General features: G+C 36.3%; 1 pseudogene; it reads left to right on the top strand.

Annotated features, from left to right (window-relative positions):
• Positions 1-5,122: 5,122 nt before the first annotated feature.
• Positions 5,123-7,132, top strand: LOC107149566 (annotated as a pseudogene).
• Positions 7,133-15,165: the final 8,033 nt, after the last annotated feature.

Here is a 15,165-nt window from a genome sequence, read left to right as displayed (position 1 = left end):
TTTTTTTAAATGAATGTACTTTAAAAAATAACTGCTGTTGAACCACAAAACTTCTTTTCTCCACACTAAAAATTGAGACTGGCTTCTTTTTATACTTTTTTACTATGACTTTTTTTTCTCTCTTCCTCTTTTTTTTTTTATAAATACCTAAAAAACTCATAGCAGAGTTGGAAACTATGAAAATAATGCCATTGACGGAGAAGAATAAAAGGACAACATAATTATTTTTTAGAAGTGAAATTATACACAAAGGAAAGATTAAGACTAAAAATTTCTGGAATGCCACATCATAATCTTTACATGAAAATTACATTCCAGTTTATAATCCTTTCATTAAATCTATTTTCATCACATACCAGCATTCAAGACATAAAGCATTATTATGCATTAAATGCACTATCTTCTAGGGTTTTTTTTAAATTATAAGTGTTGCAATAGCATTTCTCTTCTCTAGTTTTTTCTCCAAAAATAATTTTAAAACTGTTGCTTAGTGGCATAAGATGTTTTGTTGTGTAATTTGAATATTTTAAAAAATTTTAAATTTTTGATTGATGCATAATATTTGTATTTATTGGGCACATCATGATAGGTAGTAATTAATTCAGGGAAATTAACATATCTGTTACTTTAATTTTTATTATATTTTGGATAAGTACCTTTCAATTCATTTTTCATAACAATTTTTGAGATATATAATATATTACCTTTAATTTACACTTGCCCTTCTATAAGATACCAGAATTTTTCCTCCCATCAAACAATAATATTTTCCATGATGCAACCACTCTCTCTTGAATCTTCCGTTTTCCTCTATTTTTAATCATCAAGCTACAGTTTCTGGTTTTCATTATGGACTAAATAAGTGCTCTGGGCTGACCTAGGTTATTACCCTCTAAGGTAACATATTTTTGCTATAAGAAATTATACTTCAAATAATAATCTTTCTTCATCCAAAACAAGATTTCTTAAGAAAGTTTATGTTTATTATCTTTAGTTACTCACCTTCTATTCTCTCTTCAACTATGATAGTCTGATTTCCATGCCCAATCCCTCCCTAGAATTAACTGTTGTTGAAGGTAATGAGAGTCTTGTATTCGAATTCTCATTCTCCTTGACTTGTTTTCCCTCTCGATTGTATTGATTCTGTTAATTAATATAATAATATGACAATTTTATCTGTACTTTTTAAAAAAAATATTTTGTTTTAGTTGTAGTTGGACACAATATCTTTATTTTATTTTTATGTGGTGCTGAGGTTCGAACCCAGCACCTGCATGTGCTAGGTGGAGTGCTCTACTGCTGAGCCACAACCCCAGCCCCTTTTCTGTACTTTTAACTAAATTTTCCCTTTTCTGTTTGAGCAGGGCTGGTTTTCAATTTTCTTAGACTTGAGTATATTTTTGCTTCGCATGCACTTCATCGGTTTGGTCAATCTCATTCACTCTCAAGAATTTAACCCTCTAGACTTCCAACACTTACTTTTTCTCGAGTCCCAGTCTTCAATTCCCAACTCTGAAAAGTAGTTCTCTTTTTCTTCCTTTCCCTTTCTGACTTTTGACTAGTGCAGGTCATTCAAAATCAACTCAGCTTCTCCTAATTACTTAAATGTTAGCTAGAACCCATTCAGTGTTGGAAAAGTGACAACTATCAGATCTACACCTTCTAGATGTCCATATAATGTCTTTGAAAATTAGACACATTTAGCCCTTTATATGAAATATTGCACTTCCAAAAACAATGTATAATCACTCCCATAATGTAATGATCTATTTATAATAAAACATTTTATACAAATCTATGGTGAGGAAAAGGTAGAAATCCCCCCTCTTTAGCTGTTATACCATCAAGCAGTATACAATCTATACAAATATACCAGAAGAATAATATATCGCATCTCTAAGGCTAAGAAAAAAAAAAGTCAAGATTGTGGTTTTCATTGCTGTGAGCTCCACCACAACTGAAAAGACCTCATTTTAGTTATCTTTTACATCACTGTGACCAAAAGACCTGACAAGAGCAATTTTAGAGGACAAAAAGGTTATGTGGTGCTCACAGTTTCAGAGGTCAGTCCATAGGCAGGCGACTCCATTGCTCTGGGCCCGAGGTGAGGCAGAACATAATAGCAGAAGGATGTGAAGGAGGAAAGCAGCTCAGGACATGGCCATCAGAAAGCAAAGAGAGCTCACTAGTAACAAAATATCTACCCTAAAGGCACATCCCAGTGACCTACCTTCTGCAACCACTCCCCACCTGCCTACAGCTACCACTTGGGTAATCCATTCAAGGAGATTTACTCACCAATGAGGTTAAGGCTCTCATAACCCAATCATTTTACTTCTAAACTTTCTTGCATTGTCTCATATATGAGCTTTTGGGACACATCCTAAAAATTCTTAGTGATTCCTGCTACCTTCAAAACTAAACCATAGAAAAATTAGACAATCTTATTGATTCCTGCTACCTTCCAATGAACAGTTCATAGAAAAAAATGATTTGCATTGTGGATTATTGGGAAGAACACCTTTATTGGCATGAGATAGCCATATGAGGCAATATCTTGGAGACATGTGAATAAATGTCTTGAAAATATAAATTCTATATTGTTCCTTGTTGGAATATCCATAATATGTGAGATACTCAGTGCCCAAGCAGGTGGTAAATAGAAACTCTGAGAAAATATAGTTTGTAAACTCACTGGCATTTCCATAACAAATTTCCGTTGGTTAAGGAAATTTTTTGTGTTCAGTGATTTGGTGCTCAGTAGACTTAACTATAGGTTCCACATAATTAGCAAGTCATCATGAAAGGTTGAAAACAGATATCTGGAAAACTCTAGGAGAAGCAGAACTTATTATCTTTTGGTGATTTCGAGAGCTTTCTTTGGAGCATTATTAGTCACCTAGAAATAGCATCTGATGACAGATAGTGATTGTAATTCCTGACAGAAGTTTGCAATGTTCAAAAAGGTAGACCAGGAGAACACAGCATAGGAGTCTAGTTACTTATTACACATACATATAATATACATCATAGACCCATGTTAAATAGAGCAATAAAAAGATCACACTTATGCATTTGTACCTTATGATTCATTTGATTTATATGAGCATTTTGCAATGCTCATATATATCTACATGAATTTCTCAGAAACATCATTAAGTTAATGTAACAGTTCACTAAGAGCTGTAGCTTATTCATAATTCTATTTTCAGTATGTTTATGTGTTTGCCTTTCTAAACAATAAGGAACACAGAAATAGGACAATGCTAAAAATATAAAGTTCATGAAAATATTTATGTTTAGAAAGTTGTATTATTTTTCTTGGTTATATTCCTGAAGGGAGATTTTGTGAGATGGTTGAATAAGAATATTTTTGTGAACTTTGGTATAGATTTCTGAACTCTTTTCCAGAAGGGTTATTCAATAATTTTCTCTTCCTCCTCCATTTCCTCCTCCTTCTTCTTCTGTACTAGGGATTGAACCCAGCAGCATTTATCTACTGAGCCATATCCCCAACTCTTTTTTATTTTTAATTTCTATTTTTCATTTGAGACAGGGTCTCACTAAGTTGCTCAGGGCCTTACTAAGTTACTGAGGCTGGCTTTGAAATTGCAGTCCTCTTGCCTCAACCTCCCCAGTCACTGGGATTACAGGCATGTGCCACTATGCTTGGCTACAACTTCTTTTTGACACATTAATTTGACTGCTTTATCAGTGGGAAATATGGGCATAATGTAGCTGGATTTTTTTAAAATAAACTGATAAAGACTTACTTTATTTTTAAGGAAAAGTTTTAGAAATGCAAAGGAGATAATAGCTCAATAAAGTGGATTTAACATAGCCAAAGGGGTGCTGATAAATATAAAGATAAAAGTTTAAACAGGTTTTTAGCAGCTTGCTATCCTGTATTTTGGACTATATTTTCTATACAGTGTTTCTTTTTTTAAATTGATGATGTGAATAAAGACGAGAAAATATGTTTAAAAAACTTGATGATCAAGAAGATTGAGTTTTAGGAGGCATTTGTCTGGTTAAAGTTTGTAGACAATGGAACATATTGGTTAGTTTCATGGGGTTTGGTTTTAAAAGCAGCCCCATTACTTGCTGGTTCTCTTAACTTTGGTCAAGTAACCAATCTCTCTCCATTTCATTATCATTTTCATTTTGCTCTTTCTACATAAGCCTTTTCTTATTTGTACACGGTGGAGACAAACACATTTTTTTTTCATGATGTATCTTAATTTTTCTTTCCCTTTACACAGTTATTTATATAATTCTATCATGCCAAGATTGCTATTTACTTCCATCAAGAAATGAACTTTAATGAAAGATTTATGTCTTCTTTGGTGGAGGTGTGGAGGGGGAAGTGAAAGAAGTTGGGGACAAAGAAACATACTTCTGATGGTATTATCATGAAAAATGAAATAAAAGTGTGCAAGTTGTTCTCTAGCACACAGGAGCTATGCATTTAATTATTATGAACATAAATGAATTTTGGCAAACTGGAAATCTGAGTCAATTAATAGGATCATGTCGTGCTAGGGATAAGTATAATTTATGTACCTGGGTCTAGAAATGAAAACATGATTTGGGTGCTTTCGCTGCCTGGGAGACACTGGGTCCAAATGCCAGGACTTCCCTGCCAGGTTCCCCTTCAGTTCCCTGCCCCGGAGGCAGCTAGCTGTTCCTTCTCTGTTCTGGGTCAGGCATTCAGCAAGTCCTTGCTGAAATCCCCATTCTTTGGAGAATTTGGTAACATAGTGTGTGATGTACGCACTCGGCCCTTTCCACCAGGGTTGGTACAGTAGGCTTCATCAAACTTAGCTGCAACTCAGAATAGCTCCTTCAGCACCTGAGTAAATGCCGATGGTCTTTCAGAGTGTGGATTAAGAGTACAAGCTAAATTCTCAAATCCCAATTAAGAAATGGAGGGAAATTTAAACTGTCTTCTTCAGAGTTTATCATCAAGACAGGAAACCAAAGGACAAAGACTTTGACCTGCTGTATTGCTCTGTACAATCCAGTTCATGAATGGTTTACAGACTTGGCTGAGGTTACTAATAAGTAAATAAAAAGTTGGACACTTCTGTCATTTGGATGCTTTTATTCACAATTTACCACAATGAGGGCTGTTCTGGAGATAGCAGACATGGCCACAGTGGCCCTGCATTTTATCCTGGTGATGTGCATTGTTTTTTTTTTTTTTTTCCAGGTGGAAATCTAATAGAAGCATCCTACGTGGATACTTCATGGTGAGTAGCTCTATGACCTGGGTAGCAATTGGTGCCTCTCTGTGAGCAATATTGGGAGTGAGCCCTTCATTGGGCTAGCAGGATCTGGAACTGTGAGTGAATTTGCAGTGGGCACATGGGAATTCAATGCCTTACTGCATATGCAAATTCTGGGATGGGTTTTCATCCCAATTTACATCCAGTCAGGGGTATACATCATGCCTGAATACTTGTCCAAGAGATTTGGTGGCCATAGGATTCAGGTCTACTTGGCAGTCTTGTCTCTGAATCTCTTTATCTTCACCAAGCTCTCCATGGATCTGTATTTGGGTGCCTTCTTTATCCAGGAATCTTTGGGTTGGAACTTCCATAAGTCTGTCATCCTGCTCATTGGATGAGCATGACTGCTTTGCTGACTGTCACTGGAGGCCTTTTTGCAGTGATCTACACAGACACTCTCCAGGCTCTGCTCATGATTGTTGGGGAGCTCACACTTATGATTATGGAGATTGGTAGGTGAGAAAGTATATGTCGGCCTCACTTAATATCCCTTTCATCTTGTTGACATACAACTTTTTTTTTTCTTTTTTTACAAACCCTTGTGTCGAGGGCTGACTTTCAATAGATCGCAGCGAGGGAGCTGCTCTGCTACGTACGAAACATACAACTTTTTAAACACAAATTCTTGTAACGTCTACCCTAAGAGAGAATCCCTAAAAATGATGACAGATAGTGATTGTAATTCCTGACAGAAGTTTTCAATGTTGTTCCATGGCCTAGATTCATTCTTGTGTAGACCCCACCTTCAGTGGTACTGGTGTGCTGACCAACTAAGTCACTGTACTTGCAACTTTTGGTAGCCAAAAACATTGTTTACGCCAAAGGCTGGCTTCTTGAAGCTTCTGTCAATGTTTATGATAGTTGTTCCAGAAACGATTTCCAGGATACTATTTACTGATGACATAGCTTGCATCAACACAGAGCACACTGCATGCAAGTGAAGTGTGAAAGCCAAGCTGGGCACTCCAATATGGCTTACCCATGCTGGTGATGAAGCTTGTTCCTTGGAGCTTGATGATGGCCATCATCATTGCAGCTCTAATGAGTAACTTGGACTCTATATTTATCAATGCCAGTACCAAATTCACTCTTGATGTAAACTCATCCTTGAGAGTGTAAGCTCCCAGCACTAATATTTGTGGGGAGGATTTGTGGCATTTATGGTGGTGATCAGCATAGCATGGGTATCAATCACTATGGAGATGCATGGAGGCCAACTGAACCTTTATATTCAGGAGACAGCAGATTACCTGACCTCCCTAGTTATGACCCTGTTCCTTTTGGCAATTTTCTGGAAGTGTTGCAATGAACAAGGGGCTTTCTATGGTGGAATGGCTGGAATGAAGGAAAGCTGCTCTCAGAAAGATGAACCATAAAAGATACAGGAGAAGAGCATTCTGCAATGCAGTGAGATCAGTGAGGACATCATTTATGTCATTCCCAAGGGGAAATCTGAAGGTAGAATTAAGAGATTTCAGCCTGAAGATGTCAATCTTTTGGTGACCTGCAGAGAGGAGGGCAACCCGGTGGCTTCCTTGGGTCATTTGGAGGCAGAAATACCAGTAGATACTTATTCCAATGGGCAAGTGGCTTTCATGGGTGAGAAAAAGAAAAAGAAAGAAATGGAGAATGGAAGCCAGTAATGGAAGTTCAGAGACTGGTTTTGTGGATTTAAAAGTAATAAAAGCATCAGCAAAAGGAGTCTCAGAGACTTGATGGAGGAGGAAGATGTCTGTTTACAAATGTTAGAAGAGACTCCACAAGTTAAAGTCATACTAAATATTGGACTTCTTGCTGTGTGTTCTCTTGGATTTTTCATGTTTGTTTATTTCTCCATATAATGAGAAAACACTAGTCTTTGGGGAAAAAAAATTATGTAACTGTTGCATCTCTTAGGTATTTTTTACACTGTAGGTTTTAGCCAAATTTTACTTAGCAGAAAATCATCTATTTGCAAGACTTTATTTTCCCAGAGATGGATTAAACTAAATCTTCAACTTTTAAACGAAGCAAAACAGACTTGAAAAGTTTAAAAATGTGGTTTAAAAATTTCCATACCAAAGTAAGGAGAGACCAATTATTCTCAGATATCTTAGAGCAGAATATATGTTAAGGTATCATGAATAAGATATTGTCTTCTCTCCCAAGCCTTGGGAGATATTAATGCTGAAGTAGAAGATTTATTTATTTCTTTTTTCTGTCTCTGTAATTCACACTACCTTTTTAAAATACAATAACTTAATTCTCACATGTTGTACAATCAATTATGTTCTGAAATGCTAATGTGTGGTATGCATTTCAAGACAGGTTAGTTTGCCAGGTTAATTTTTTTGTGTGAGTCTGTGGATTCTGATTGCCAAAAGAGAGGAAGAATGTTATCTTGTAGGTATTTTTGTACCATCTGTATGTGGAATGTTGGGAGTGAGGATTTGATCCCATTCTTCCCCCACCACCACCTGTTTTTTCCTACTTCCACTGAAGTTTAATGAACCACATAATGATCGTGAAATCTGTTTATACAGTTACATATTAAAATTGTATTACCAAATGATCATGAGGGGAAGTAAAATAAATGTTGCTGATGATCAGAACCCCCCTACAAAAAAATGATTGCTGTCAGCTTTAATTATAAAAACACTACTGAATTAATTAAATATAAGGTTAATGGTATGATGTATCATTTAAAAACACTAACAACTACATATGATCTATGAATGATTTAGTACAAGTGTTTAGAGCAAGGGAGATGAGAGCCCTTTGTCTACGCTGTGCTGGTCACATCACTGGGTTTGGGATTAAACTCCAGTTTTTAAAATTGATTTGTTTATATTATTAAGATTTTTCTCTTTCAGTAAAGAAAAATTTTTTTGAGGAGACATTTTCTAAAATAGTTACATTTCATGTGAAGAAGAAAAGTCAGGGAAGATATGATAGCGATCCACAAATATTTGAAAAATACTATCTGGGTTGATTAATTAAAGTTCTTTTCAATGTAGGTAGTAGGAATTATGGAAATGTGGAGAATTTCACAGGATCTATGGGAAGTCTAGCACCAGGCATCAGTTTCATAGCTCCAGGTGTCTCACAAGCAGCCCAGCTCAAGTCTCCTTCCTAGGGAGCCGCCATTTTTTGCCTCAGCACCAACAAGCCATCTCTTCCAGGTTCTCTGGAGAGAGAAACTGACTATGCAACTGACCATCAGATCTACTCTTTAGATCAAGGAGTGTAGCAGGGAATAAAGTAGGCTTTAAATTTAGCTTCCTAGGAGTCATCACTGAAACTGCCTCCCTTCACTTTCATTTCATGCCATCTCTAAATCCCAAGTGGATAGATTTTTTAAAGAGGCTTTATTGATAGTGTTCTCCATTTCTTTCAGTGTATTGCTCTAAACCCATTACCTGACAGTTGCTGTTGAGCTTTACTTAAGACTGAGCAGAAGAAAATGTCCTTTATTGAGAGTTTGCTTTTCCTCTGAAATTAATGATTAATATGGTGCACCTTCAAAGGTAGAAGGAATAGCTGTAAGGTAATGGGTTTATTTTAAATCTGGGCCTACAGAGGATAGACCTTTTTATACTAACATTTTAAGTAGTTATAGAATTATAGTAATTTATCTATATAAGAGATGAACTTCGGCAAACTGAAATTTATAATATAACCTATCTCTGTTAACCTATTAACATGGGAACATTAATAGTGAAAGGTATCAATATTTATAAACATTTAAATCAATATTGATAGACTTAATAAATTAAATATCCCAGTGGATATTTATACTCATTTTTCTGATGGAGAAGCAAAAGCATCAAAGAAGAATTATGCTTCAAGTTGAGTTTCAATATTAATTTAATGGCTAAAAAATCTATGCTTCTCCTGGATCAGTAAAATTAAAAAAAAAAAACCTCTTAGATACTTTATAGTGGAAATTGAGGATTGGCAAAACATTTTTTGGTAAAGGTGAGATCAATAAATATTTTTGAAGTCCACGCAGTCTCTGTGCAACTACTCAGTTCTGCTTATAATGGAGAAGCATGTTCTCTGGAACATGGCTGTGTTCCAGAAAAAACTTTACAAAACCAGGTGGTACCTAAGATTTGGCCCAGGAGCCTCAGTTTTCTGATACCCATCGTACCTAATTATGTCTCTTTCCAAAAACAATCTGAAGACTTCCCAAATCTAGTTCTTCAAATAGGTCCAGGAGTCTTAGAATGTCAACTCACATGACCAGTACATTTTAGGACTAGATGTATTTAAGGAATTTGTCTGATTTTTTTCATTGAAATTAATATTCCAGAAATCACAAATTTTTCTTATACAACCTTCATAATTTTTGGCATACTATATAGAACTTTACCTTTATTTGTTTTTGAATTAAAATTTTTTTCATCTAACCAAATTATGTAAAATAGAACAACATATCACCAATGTAAATGTAAAGTCAGCATCACTTATCACAGAGAAGGTGCTTAAAAACATCAATAGAAAATGTGTATTTGACCTAATGTTATCATTTTACCACCAAAGTAGTAACTATTTTTGGAAATAGTGGTTTAAATGATTTCTGCTCCCTGTTTGCTTTCCAAATTCTAGCCTAACCAAGCAATCAGTCAGCAAATCAGTCCAAAACTGGGGCTTCCTTCCCCACAATTTTTTTCCTACCCTTCCCCTTGTCAGTAGTCTCTACTTTCCAAAAGGAAGGAATCTAACAGAACCCACCTCATCTCTCGTCTCCTACCCCCTGAAATGATAGTATACAAATATATCCAGTAGGCTTCACATCCTTCTTTCCAATATCACACAAAATGCCACTCAAGTCAAGGATCACCAAAAACCACAGGAAAGGACTTCATGTGGCAAACCATGCATTTTGTCTTTTAATAGAAAATGAGTTTCAGACTTGATTGGCTTTGTTATATTGAATTTCAAATTGTTTTTTTCCCTTCAACTAACTAACATTGGTTAATTAGAAGAACTTAATTTCTAGAAAGCACATAAAATTTTAATCATAAATATACATAAAGCTATTCAGAAAACAAAAATTAATGGAGGAAGAGATGGTCCTACCTTTCCTTAGTGCAGTATGTGCAGCTCATTGCATTAAAAAATATGGACATTGTTTCAGACTATGTCATATTTAAGAATTGGTCTCAGGCCTTTAAATCTCTTTATGATGTAAAATTTATTTCAAATACCTCAAAATATTGTTTGTATTATGGAATGTTGACTTATTTGGTATTACTTTTTAAAGTTGAGATAGATGCTAAAAATACTTGATAAACATAAATTTTATCAAACCAACAAATGACCCTGAATCTTCACCTCCTGCTTGGCAGAGAGCATTTCATGGAAAAGGCACAAAAAAATTGACCTACTTAGTCTGATACAGAAGTTGTCCTTCTAAATTTGAGAGATTTCCAGTTGGCAATGCAATATCAAAAAGGCCTAATCCCTCCACTAACTGCCATTTCTACAACTACAAAAGATTATAGAGGGTCACACTGTCCATCTGCCATCCTTTCCAATGAGTAAAATTACTGTGGAATCCATTTAATAACCCACAACCAAACTCCCTCCAAACTCATGGCAATGCTGGTTTTGAAGGTGGATCCACTAACCCAGTGCCTGCTGAGCCTGAACACAGTGTTCTACCCCACTCCACAGGGAACAGGAAAGTAAATAAAGGGAAAATGCCTACCCCAAGATTAGTGGTTAATACTCCATAGATATTGGCCTCATTTCTATAATTCCTCCTTAATGACTCTTTGTGCCAGTCGTTTTATAAACAATAATGATTATTCTAACAACCATCCAGCCTGGTGGATATTTATACTCATTTTTCTGATGGAGAAGCAAAAGCATCAAAGAAGAATTATGCTTCGAGTTTCAAGTGGTGTCATCTTTAATGTTTCTGTTTTACCTCATAACCTTCTTTTCTTCTTCCATGCATTTTGAGTCTGGAGTCTACTTGATTGCTTAAGTTAGAGTACTTTTCTCTATTCTCTACTTTCGAGGACTTTCTAGAATATCGTATTTGGCTTGTGTATGGAAACTGTGATTCCGTGGTAATATTTCTACAGGATTCTGTGTCCTCCCTGGATTTATGGATCAATGGTGGCTTGTCTCTACTCCTTGATCTCCTAAAGAATATCTTCACCAGGACCCTTCCTTTTCGCTAAGGTTCCAGCTGTAGCCTCTTCTACCACTCTTTCAGCTAGGAAAGAAGCTATTAACTAACAGCCAGCAGGCCATACCCACCTTAAAATATGTCTGTTTATCCCAGTGATGGTGTCGGTGTTGTTCTAACATTGTGAACACATTTAAAATTGAGTGATTCCTGAAGCCAGACACAAAACACCATCTTTTGATAAAATTATATTTGTATGAAATATCCAAAACAGATAAATTCATAGAAATAAAACCTAGCATGGTTGCCAGAGGTGGGAAAGGGAAAAAACTGCATAGTGGGTACAGTTTTACTTTGAGAAGTGTTTTGCAATTGACAGAAGTGGTGATTACACAACAATTTGAATATATCAGATGCTACTGAGGCGGTCATTTCACAATGATTAATCTAATGCTGTGTGAATTTCACCTGAATCAATGAAGGAATGGACGAATTTCAGATTTTCTGGTTTTTTTTTCATTCTCATCATGAAACTGTCCACTAAAGCTAAGGAGTCACTAACCATTTAGATGAGAAGATGCACTTTGGGGCACAACAATCCCCAGCATTCTCGATGGTTTATTTGACTCAGAGACTAGGAAATCAGATCCAGTTACTATACTCCCAAACTCTTAATGTGACTACAGCAGAGATTTCTTCTTATTTTCCATCAAAAGTGAGAAAACAGGATAATTTCCAAGGTCTGTATATTTGAAGGAGAAAAGTGGAATCAAGAGAGAAGGAGTGAAATATATTTTCTTTGTGGAAGAGAAATATTATCTTTTGTATTGAATCTATTATGTCCTGGCATCCCATATACAGGATACCCATAAACACTTAAACTGAGCAACAAAGTCACTGTTAAGTGGTAATTCTGCAAGTGAAACACATTCATGTTGCACAAATGTCAAATGGAAGGCTCACTCCCATGCCCCCTTCTGTGGGTATTTGTACAGGTTATTTCTAATTCAGGCCAGCCTTCAAGTAATCAGACTCAAAGGAGTGAACAAGTAGGAGAGAACAGGAATCAAGTGAAGTAAAGACCTGCCGTGACAAACAAAAAATTGAACAGCATCCATTTTCTCCCATCATTTGCAGATGCTCCAATGGTAAAAAGTACTGATTCCTTCTTCTAAAGAACTTCATGGAATGATGTCTGAAATCAATTGAAAATAACCAGGATGAATGTTTTTACTCCTTTAATGGTTTCTTCACTTAGGAGCCTGTGTAGTAAAGAATTCAACCTTGCCCCAAAAGAGACCTGGCCTTTGATCTTGCCTTCTGGAATGTATCTTTAATGTCTGATAGGTCTGAAAGTAGATTGATTGTTTGCCTGGGCCTTGGTTCACCAGATAATCTGACAAAACAATATATGGTGAGAGACAACCACACACATAGGTAGGCTTTGGATGGGATGTGATTACACCAGGACAACGACCAGTTTTATTTAAGGTAGGGGATTTGGGCTATGTGGTGTCAGACAGGCTGGAAACCAAGAGCAATCCTGTAGGAAAACAAATCTACCTATAGTTGTTGAGAGCCACAGCCGAAGGGGCCCCAGCAAACTTTCAGACTGCAGCTGATGATTGGCTCACAGCGGCCCCAGCAACTTCTAGCTGATTGGCTCCTCTGCGGTGATGCTCATTGGGCTGTTTCCCAGCCCTTTCAGACTACCGAGCTGCTCATTGGGGGACTTTTTTTGACTCCGCCCACACGACCCAGCCAATCTGTCTCAAGAGCAGGAGGAGTGGGGGAGGTTGAGAGGCTTGTGGGAAGCTGTTGGTGGCATTTGGGCTCTGAGGGTTTTTCCTGAGGAGCTGTTTTGTTTGGCGTGTGTGGTTCTAAAAATAAAGTTCGTTTCTTTTGACAAGTGGCTCCTGAATTGTGCCCAGCCAGAATGCGGCATATAGTGTTAATGCCGCGGAGTCTCAGTACAAACTCTAAGCAGTGAGGCTCCAAGGAATTTTCCAAGTTGCAATACTCCATGTGTATTGACAAACATCTATGCCCGGAAAGTAATTCACCCTGAATCCAGGGAGAGAAAGCTCCATGTTTAGTACTTTCCTGGACTCCTTTCTATATGCATCATTCATTCCCTGGCTGATTTTAAACTACATCTTTTTCCTGTAATAAAACATAATCATTAGTATAATAGTTTTCAGTGAATTCAGAGTCCTTCTAGACAATTATTGAATCTGAGAGTGGTTTGGGGGTCCCCAGGAAGTCGGTTGTCAGAGTGAGCGCCGTCTTGTGTGGACTGGGTGCCCTTTAAATTCACATTTGTGTAAACTTCTCACAAAACCTCCTTCCTAACTTTTTAAAAAACACATACATGCTTACATGCACGCACACACACATTATATCTTGATTACTTCACAGAAGTAAAATGAGCAGGACAGATTTCACCTCTTCCTTTATCCATTTTCAGATTGTTTTAAACTTTCTTTTAACTATGCACTTGTTTTTAAGACCATTAAAAAAAAATTCAGAGTTTCATCATTTCAGCATTATGCCCTTATAAGCAAGAAAAATTATGGAGGAGGAAGGTGGTTGACAATGATAACAGAAATAGTAAATCTGGAAACCAATCACAGAAATACATAATTAAGGTGAAATTATTCACAATACACTATAATTTACTTTAATCCTTGGCATAACATTTTAAAGAAATATATTGAATTACATATCATGTGTCTGATTTTGAATAGCAATTAGGTCATTTAAACTATAATTAGAATTTTTTCAAAAATCATCATAACTCTCTAAATATGCATTCTGAGCCATAATATTGCTTTATGGAAACCACATGAGAAAACTATTTAAGGCATTGAAAGTTTCATAAATTTATGTATACATATATTTTGGACAATATAGAGGTCTTTTGTTGGGGGAAAAACCAAATTCCTCTAAATGCCAACTTTAGAGTTGTATTTGGAATAATATTGGGAGACAGAATTTAGGAAGCATGGAAGATACCCAAAATAAATAAATGAAAATAGCATTTTCTGATTTCTCCCTCCACTTGTCCTTCTTGGAATAAGGTGGCACTCTATACTTAGGCAAAAGGTGTAAACGTTTCATGATGTCAAAGATAAAACTGTGTCAGAGACAAAATTAGCAAAGGTAGTATATTTATAAATGGGGCAAAGAGACCCATCTGTCATCAATCTCCATAGCAATTCTAAGGTGGTAGAAATCAGAGCAAGGCTGATAGAAAAAAAAAAGAGAGAGAGAGAGAGAGAGAAAGCACATAGTCATATTCATATTCGCCTATACATAAAATGTAATTATATCAAAACGTCACAATGAAACCCACCATTCTGCATAAATAACAAGGACCAATAAAAAAAAAAAAAACAGTAGTTAAAAAAAAAAAAAGAGGAAACACAGGCTCTGATGGGGAAGCATTCTATTAAGGTGGGGCCTTTGGAAACCAGAGACTTTATATCTCATCTTAGGCACATTTGGTCTCCTTTGTTGACTTCAAGGGGGCAAGTGAACAACCAGGGGAAACTTGAAAAGTGGTGGGAGTGTTCAGAGTTAGGGATGGTCACTTTCCTTAGCTGACCATTTCCTGGACCTGGTGGTGGTCAATCCAGTGCTGTTTCTGAGATTTAACTATCATAGGCTTATGAAGCCTATCATGACAGTTTCTCAATGAAGACAGGGTTGAACATTTATCAACTAATATTCTAGGGTGAATCACCTGCC

The sequence above is a fragment of the Marmota marmota genome, unplaced genomic scaffold (assembly GCF_001458135.2).
Source record: "Marmota marmota marmota unplaced genomic scaffold, marMar, whole genome shotgun sequence".
NCBI classification, from domain to species: Eukaryota; Metazoa; Chordata; class Mammalia; order Rodentia; family Sciuridae; genus Marmota; species Marmota marmota.
The sequence above is the reverse complement of the archived record's forward strand: the minus strand, read 5'-3'. Positions and strand labels throughout refer to the sequence as shown.